The sequence below is a fragment of the Solanum tuberosum genome, unplaced genomic scaffold (genome assembly GCF_000226075.1).
Source record: "Solanum tuberosum cultivar DM 1-3 516 R44 unplaced genomic scaffold, SolTub_3.0 scf00130, whole genome shotgun sequence".
Lineage (NCBI taxonomy): Eukaryota > Viridiplantae > Streptophyta > Magnoliopsida > Solanales > Solanaceae > Solanum > Solanum tuberosum.
The window spans coordinates 1,372,743-1,380,385 of record NW_006239060.1 but is presented as its reverse complement, the minus strand read 5'-3'; the positions used below and the strand labels follow the sequence as shown (position 1 = coordinate 1,380,385).

The following is a 7,643-nucleotide window of genomic DNA, read 5'->3' as shown; positions in this document are numbered from 1 at the left end:
ACTGGATTCATTTTATCTGCAAAAAATAGATAAACAAAAAAGGTTTCAATTGATTTGTGCATCACTCAATAGAAGAGAAAATATATAAAATTTAACAAATATATTATTCCAATATATAAGTCATCTATTGCAACAGATTCCTCATATGTTTCCAATAGATCCTACCGTCTTCTATTGGACAAAAATAAAACCAATGCAAGATCTTTGTTTTATGTCATGGAGGACAATAACCACAACAAAAATAATAAATCACTTTTACTACACCTTTAACAACACCAAATATAATAATAACAGAGAAGTATGCACTAAAAATTATGTTACAATCTCTAAACAACAATCAACATTTTATCCAACAAGTCATTTGTCATTTCACTACTTTCATAACAATGTTCAACAACAAAATTTCTTATTACAATGTTCAAGAACAAGGTATACACCAAGCACAACAAGATCAACAACAAAAATTCACATTTCTTAGCAAAAAAACAAAATTTCACAACAATGTTCAAACAACAACAACAACAATGTTCAACAACAACAAAAATTTACTTTTCACTAAAGATACACACATTATTTACAAAATCATTAAGCATAAAACATGAAACAAAAAAATCATTAACTCTAAACTTAACTTTGAAAAACAGACCTTAACTTTTAATTGACCAAAAGCATTATTTTCAAAATACTAATTTTTTGAACTCATTTCAATACACCATTGGACCCATTGTTGAAAGTACAAAATATAATAACAGGTGTTCACTAAAAGTTATGCTAGAATCTCAAATAAAAGTTTCCCTACTTGAACAACCAAGTACAAGAAGAAGAAGAAGAAGAATAACAACATACAATTCATATTTTCCTTGAGAAGAACATGAGAAAAGAACAAATACCAAAAAGTTAGGGTTTCTTTCTTAAGCATGAAACAACAAAATTATTAACAGACTCACACTCACAGTTCTTTTTCATTAATCCAAAAGAAATTTTCAAAATGCTAACATTTTGCACAAGCATTACCTAAGAAGAGAGAAATTGCAAGTTAGAAATGAAGAATGGAAATCTAAAAGTTTGGCTTTTAGCTTTTTATGTAGTTAAAATTATTTTTTAAGTTACCAAAACACTTTTAAAATTAAAAAAGAATTTAAAAGTCAAAAGTCATTAAAAAAAAATTAGTCAATCCAAATACCTATCACTTCGGGTTTTTTTTTTTTTTTTTTTTTTTGTATTTTGGAAAAGTTTAACAAGTATTAAAAATGTTATTGCAATCCACAATTAACTTAATCAGATTTTTAAGTGGTCTTTGATCTTGACTGGTTAAACATGTCACCAATAGTTAATTTTGAGACTTAGAAAACAGCCACAATTCAATTTTCTCCAGAAACCATAACATCTTAGGCGTTTTAAATTTTCTAGTTTTGTCGTGTAAAATTTATTTAGCACATCATTTGTTGGCTAAGAAAAAAGGTTTTGTCAATGCTAAATACATTTTTGTGTCAACAAACAGTATTGTAAGCGCAAAATTTGAAATTACCATTAATTTCCCAATGTAGATACAACATAATATTTTCTTCCATATACAACAGTTTTGTCAACTGCAGCATTTCAGGCCGAGGCATCATGCACATGAGCTACTACTATAGGACTTCTTACGGTGTGATGATCGTTCTTTTCCAACCTAGTGATTGAACCAGATTGTGCTTGGTCATCTGCAATGCCTTTGTAACGTATGGTCAGAATGTAGTCCTGCTTCTGATTTTTTTTTCTCAAACACCAAGGTCCCTGGAGAGTTACAAATTTTCGAGTTTTTTTGGTGCTCTCTCTTTGCTATATACTTAGCTGCACCAGATCCAGAAAATGATCCAAATGGTCCTTAATATATGAGACTATGAGCAATGCTTTATTTTAGTTATTAATATATTTCACTTGATTGAAATGGTTCTTAATGTATTGTTCATTTTGTTATACATTAAAGACGGTTATCACTATACAAAAATGTGTTGACACATCACACATATAACTGCAGCTTAAATGTTCGATGGCCAGGCTGCTAAAATTAACTCTCCTGGTGCCAGAATATCTGGCTTTGGAACTCGTAGATAGCTTAGAGGGGCCTCTCGAGGAAAATGCAGAAACAACTGGAGTAGGCTTTACATCAATACGTGTTCCCTGGAAACTGATGCATGTTGTAGGTCTCACACTTTTGGTTGCATAGCTTGTCACTTGTTTTTCTTCCTTGGTGCTAATCACAACAACAGGATTTTGAAGAAAAAAAAAACGGATGACAATATATCTGGATCATCGGAAATATAGTTATTTCATTTATGTTTGTCTTTCAACCGTTGTTATTTAGTTAGTACTTTATTAGTGTTCAGTTAGGACTTATGAGTCTTCTTAGTTGTTGTAGTTCTATTTAATCAGCTTCTGCTTTTGAATAACAAACACATTCTTTCCGGCACTTGTTCAGTGTTCATAGTGATACGCCATAAAGGTTAACTGATATTTTTGTAGAAACCGATGAATGATCTTCCTCCTTTGACAGTTGCTAACATCTACTGTAGTCAGATCCTTCATAAGAAATTTAAAAGGAAAAAATTCTATTGAGAGTAGATTGTCTTTGCAAAATTAATACACTGAAATAAACTTGTATTTGATATCGGACCGCAGCATTAATATAAATAGTACTAGTTTGAGTAATTGGAATCACATTACCATTACCCATTGTCACTTCCTCGATCCCTTTGAAGTCCTAAACATTGTGGAGGGAGTTGGTATCGGAGTTAATATGGTGAGACACACCTGAATTGAGAATCCAGGGGTCATTTGGCGTTGTTTGAACAAAAAAATTTGCTTTTGCTTCCAAGTGGTTATGAGATCGGGAGAGGCAAACACTTGTTGTATGCCCAAATTTATCACAAAGTTATTGGTGTGGGAAGTTGCGCCACTGGAAGTATCCACTGGATACTGGAAAGTGTTGCCATGAGTATGCTGCCTATTTTGGGGACACCAATTATTGTTGTTGGGTGGGCATCGATTGTTGTGTGGGTATGGCAGAGGATTTGTCACACGTTTAGCGACAACTGCAGTGACCCTGGTGGTAGTCTTCTTAAGGTCCTCATGTTTGATGAACAGTTCATGAACAATAAGCTTATAAAAAAGTTCCTCATAGCATATAGGAGAGTCTCGTGCCCATATGGCCGCTGAGATCTCACAGAACTCTAGCCCGAGTCCACTCAATATTTTCACCACAAGTTCTTCATTATTTATTGGTGAACCTGTTGTGGCGAATTTATAGGAGGGAGAGCGAATCTCTCGCATATATTCAACAATTGATTTGTGGTCTTTGCTGACTCGACTGAGATGGTACAAAGGCTGAAGATGTAGGTTTGCGATTTGTTTGCAAAGGAAGTGTGAAGTTGATCCCACACAGCTTTGAAGATGAGCGCAGAAACTACAATGGATGCAATTGTGGCATCAACAAAGGCCATGAGTGCAATTTGGATTAGTTTGTCCTAACGAAACCAATCCTTGTACTTGGGGTGGGACGTCTCAAGTCCATTAGTAAAGACATTTCAGGGCCACTATTTCCAGCTGAAGCAGAGACTAAAACACCCTTCATCATGGCACCAAAAGAAGTTATCGCAATAGAATCTTGATACAATGGAATCCTAACCCACCCATAAGAAATAGTCAGTATGTCAACACCATCTGCAACAGCTTTATCCATTGCAGCAATTAAATCAGAAGTGAAGGTTCCTTCTTCAAAGCTAAACTTATACACAGCTATCCTAGCTCGTGGGGCCATACCTCTTGCTGTTCCAGTACCATATCCAATATATGAACCTCCTTTAGAAAAATTACCAGCAGCAATGGAGGCAACATGTGTGCCATGACCTCTAGTATCCCTTGCAGAATTCATTGAAATATTCACAGTAGGATCATCAGCCAAAAATCAGCATAATACATAAACATGACCCTTGACTTCAGCTGGCAACTATGACCTTTAACTTTGGTTGTGCACAAGTAGACACTTAAACTTATATAAAATTGAACAAATAGACACATGACACCCTACATGGCAATTTTGTGTCCTACGTGGCGTCTTACATGTATTATGCCACGTAGGACATGTGTGTCTACTTGTTCAATTCTATACAAGTTTAAGTGTCTAATTGTGCACTCCCAAAGTTGGAGGACATAGTTGTCAGCTGAAGTCAAGTTAAGGGTCATGATTATGTATTATGCCGCCAAAATCACCTTACTGAAATAATTAGCCCCAATGATTTTCCTATTGCACAATGAAGAATTAATATCTGTTCCTGCCTTGCAAATTTCCTTCCACCTCTTTGGAATTTGAGGAAATCCATCATCACTCAAATTATGGCCAGACACCAGAGTCGAGTACACCGATAATAACATCTTGACCAAAACCAGAAACCGTCTGTAGCCCAGAAGCAGGATTGAGCTTAAGAAACTCAGAGGTGTGAGTTGTGTGAGTTTCAACAGGCCTATCTTTATAAGCTGAAAGAAAATCTGATGACTTCTTGAGAGCTTCAAGTTCATCTTTAGACAAAACAACACTAAATCCATTGATGACATTGTCATAAGAATTAAAAAGCTTTGGAACTGGATGATGTGGGAGCTTCAATCTTGATGGTATCAATAATGGAAGAATGCCAGTTTTGGTGACTGGCAAAGAATTTAGGCATAAAAGACTTGTCCAAATGGACAATGTAAGTAGACCTCTCTGCTGATGAGGTTCCTAATAATTAAGAAGGGCCAGACTTCTAGGTCTAGCTCGTTGCACCGGGCTTGCCTAGCGCGGGTTACTTCTCCTGTGTGGTTTGAGAGCTATTGCATAGGAGCGGGAGTTTTATCCTGTGCCAACCCAAAGGATAGCGGCTGCGGGTTTCCCTTGTCATAAAAATAAAAATAATAAAGAAGGGCAAAAAAGAAACCAAGAAAACAGAAGAAAAAGTACTCCTAACATAGTTTTTTCCTCTACACTTGGTGTTTTCCTACTATAACACAGCCTCCTTTAAATATACACCTTAAGAAACAGTCATAGTTGACTGATTTTGTGAAGTAGACAATGCAATTTGATAAACATAGATATCACCTCAAAATTTTGACTCTGAGATGGCATCCATTTGATCAGAGACTGTTAAGTCTTCTTGTGCAGTGCTATAACAAGTTATGATGCTACATGCACTCCATTCTTTTAAGTCCCCATTTCAGGACCATTATTCCCAGCTGAAGCAGAAACTAAGACACTCTTCATCATGTCGCCAAAAGAAGCTTGGTCCATAGCAGCAATTAAATCAGAAACAAAGGCTCCTTCATCAAAGCTGAACTTCTACACAGCTATCCTAGCTCGTGGCTGCCATACCTCTTTCTGTTCCAGGAGCATATCCAAAAGATGAAACTCCTTTACGAAACTACCACCACTAAAGGAAGCAACGCAAGTGCCATGATGATAAGTGCCTCTGGCAGAATTCATGGAAATATTCATGAAGGGCATTGTTATAACATGAAAGTTCAGTGATAATCCATGAAATACTTCAAACAGCTTTGTCGAGTAGATAATGCAACTGGAACAATTGCCAAGCAGTAAACTGTCACTTTCTAAGACTGTTTTGTTTGGAAGAGAATAATATTGAAGTGGAAATACACTACACAAACATAATTTCATTTTTTGTAAACCAGAGAAGCTATATTAATAACAAAAACTACAGAGAACCGAGATGTGCCTGAGCCACGGTAATTTGTGGTTGTTGGGCCACTATTCCACCAGCAGTATTTACAGCAGATACAAAAGACCTATCACCAGCATTACTACAAACTGTACTACTAATATCATACATAGTAGAAGGATTATGATGCATAGCATTTATCCTCCTGACAGATGTGGCACCAGTTTTATCGTCAAGCCAAAGGTTTTCCGACGATGGTAGCATTTCCCCAAAAAGCTGCATAGTAATAGGATTTTCAGTAGTGGTGGTGACCATCGATGCTAGTCTATTAGCAAGTCAATTCTGTTCTCTGTAGATGTGTTCAACCTGCGGGCTATTCAGCCTCCGCAGGAGGCACCTGCAATCATCCAAAATGACACAATTATGTTTGTTAGGAATGTGAAACTGACAACTACTTCTGTTGTGTCAATGTTAACTTCCACATACCAAATTATATTGGAGTGATAGATTGAGGTTCCAATTTATATCTTAACAATTATCAAATAATTGAGCTTATATAAGAGACAAATATTATATTGTCAAGGATTTTTGACGCTAATAAAATATAACCTTGAAAAATCTTCAACAAGTTGTGAAAAAGAATTGGTATAAACAGGCACTCAAACTTGTCCTCAGTTGGCTAGTAAGTTGTACTCCAAACTTTTGAGTAAGCACATCAAGACACCTCAACTCGTCTATAACTGTGTCAGTTGAACGCTCTAACTTACAAAATGATCATCTAAACACCTCCAATATGTATATGTCAACTCAGTGTCAAGTGTCAACAAGACACAATGGGGATGAATTGGAGTGTTTAATTGTCAGTTGAGACCAAGTTAAGTTGTCTACATGTGAATTCTCAAAATTGGAGTACTTACATGCCAGCTAAAACTAAGTTTGAGTGTATATTTACATATTATGCCAATAGAACTCTATGGATGTAACATCCGACAAATTGAAATAGCTAAGAAGAGGCTTAGAATTTAAAATTTTTCATTTTTTGGAAAGGATTTGAAAATCTGGAAAATTTGGCTAAGTGTAGAAACCAGTGATTTTTGGCCAACTTTGAGCAGTCGTAACTCCCAACTCAGGATGAGTTAGGAGTATTTCCAGTTATGGTTGTGAAGCTTGTGGAATGATATTTCCAACACCGCCGAGTTTGCTCAATTCCGAGTTCGTATGAGCGAGTTATGCCCGTTGAAAGTTGGGCAGTTGACAAGGAAATCCGTCCGGGGAATCATTTAAGGGCATTTTTGGTCTTTTCCCTAGCTATTTCTTTTGAGGATGTATTGTTGTGTTAGGCTGATATTTGGGTCATTTTGTTCCAATTTAAGAGAGTGAAGGCTAGGGCTTGAGAAGAAGAAGAGAAGAAGAGGAGAAGAAGAAGAGGAGGAGATCAAGGAGTTTCCGACAAGATCATCGTGGATTTTCGTCGGGGGTGATCCCTACCAAGGTATGTGAGCTTTTAGTGTTGGGTGATCCTTTCCCCCACACACCTAGCCCCTTTTATTTATGGAGAAAGGATTGGATTCGTTGTTGAAGTTGTTGGAATTGTTGTTAAGGTTGTTAGTTGTTGAAGTTGATAGTTGTATTGTTTGGTTGGTATTTGAGTGGTAATCTATGGTATGTTGAGGGATTTTTGTGCTTCCAAGTGTATGGGTTGAAACCTTGTTTGGGAGGGTTTAGAGCTGGAGGAAAGGAGGACCCCGAAATAGTCAGTTTCTCAGAAGCAGTCGACGGACTGAAGGTACGGTCCGTAGATCGATCTACAGACCGTCGATCCCCTCCGTAACTCCACACTTAAAATTCTCAAAATTTAGGTACTAGAACCCTCACAGTATCATTCTACGGACCAGCAGTACGGTCCGTAGATCGACCTACGGACCGTCGATGGATACCGTGGTTCCACACTTGGTC

At 36.7% G+C, this 7,643-nt stretch overlaps 1 pseudogene; it reads right to left on the bottom strand.

Annotated features, from left to right (window-relative positions):
- Positions 1–3,496: 3,496 nt before the first annotated feature.
- Positions 3,497–7,643, bottom strand: part of LOC102580298 (subtilisin-like protease SBT1.7) — a 15,245-nt pseudogene continuing 11,098 nt past the window's right edge.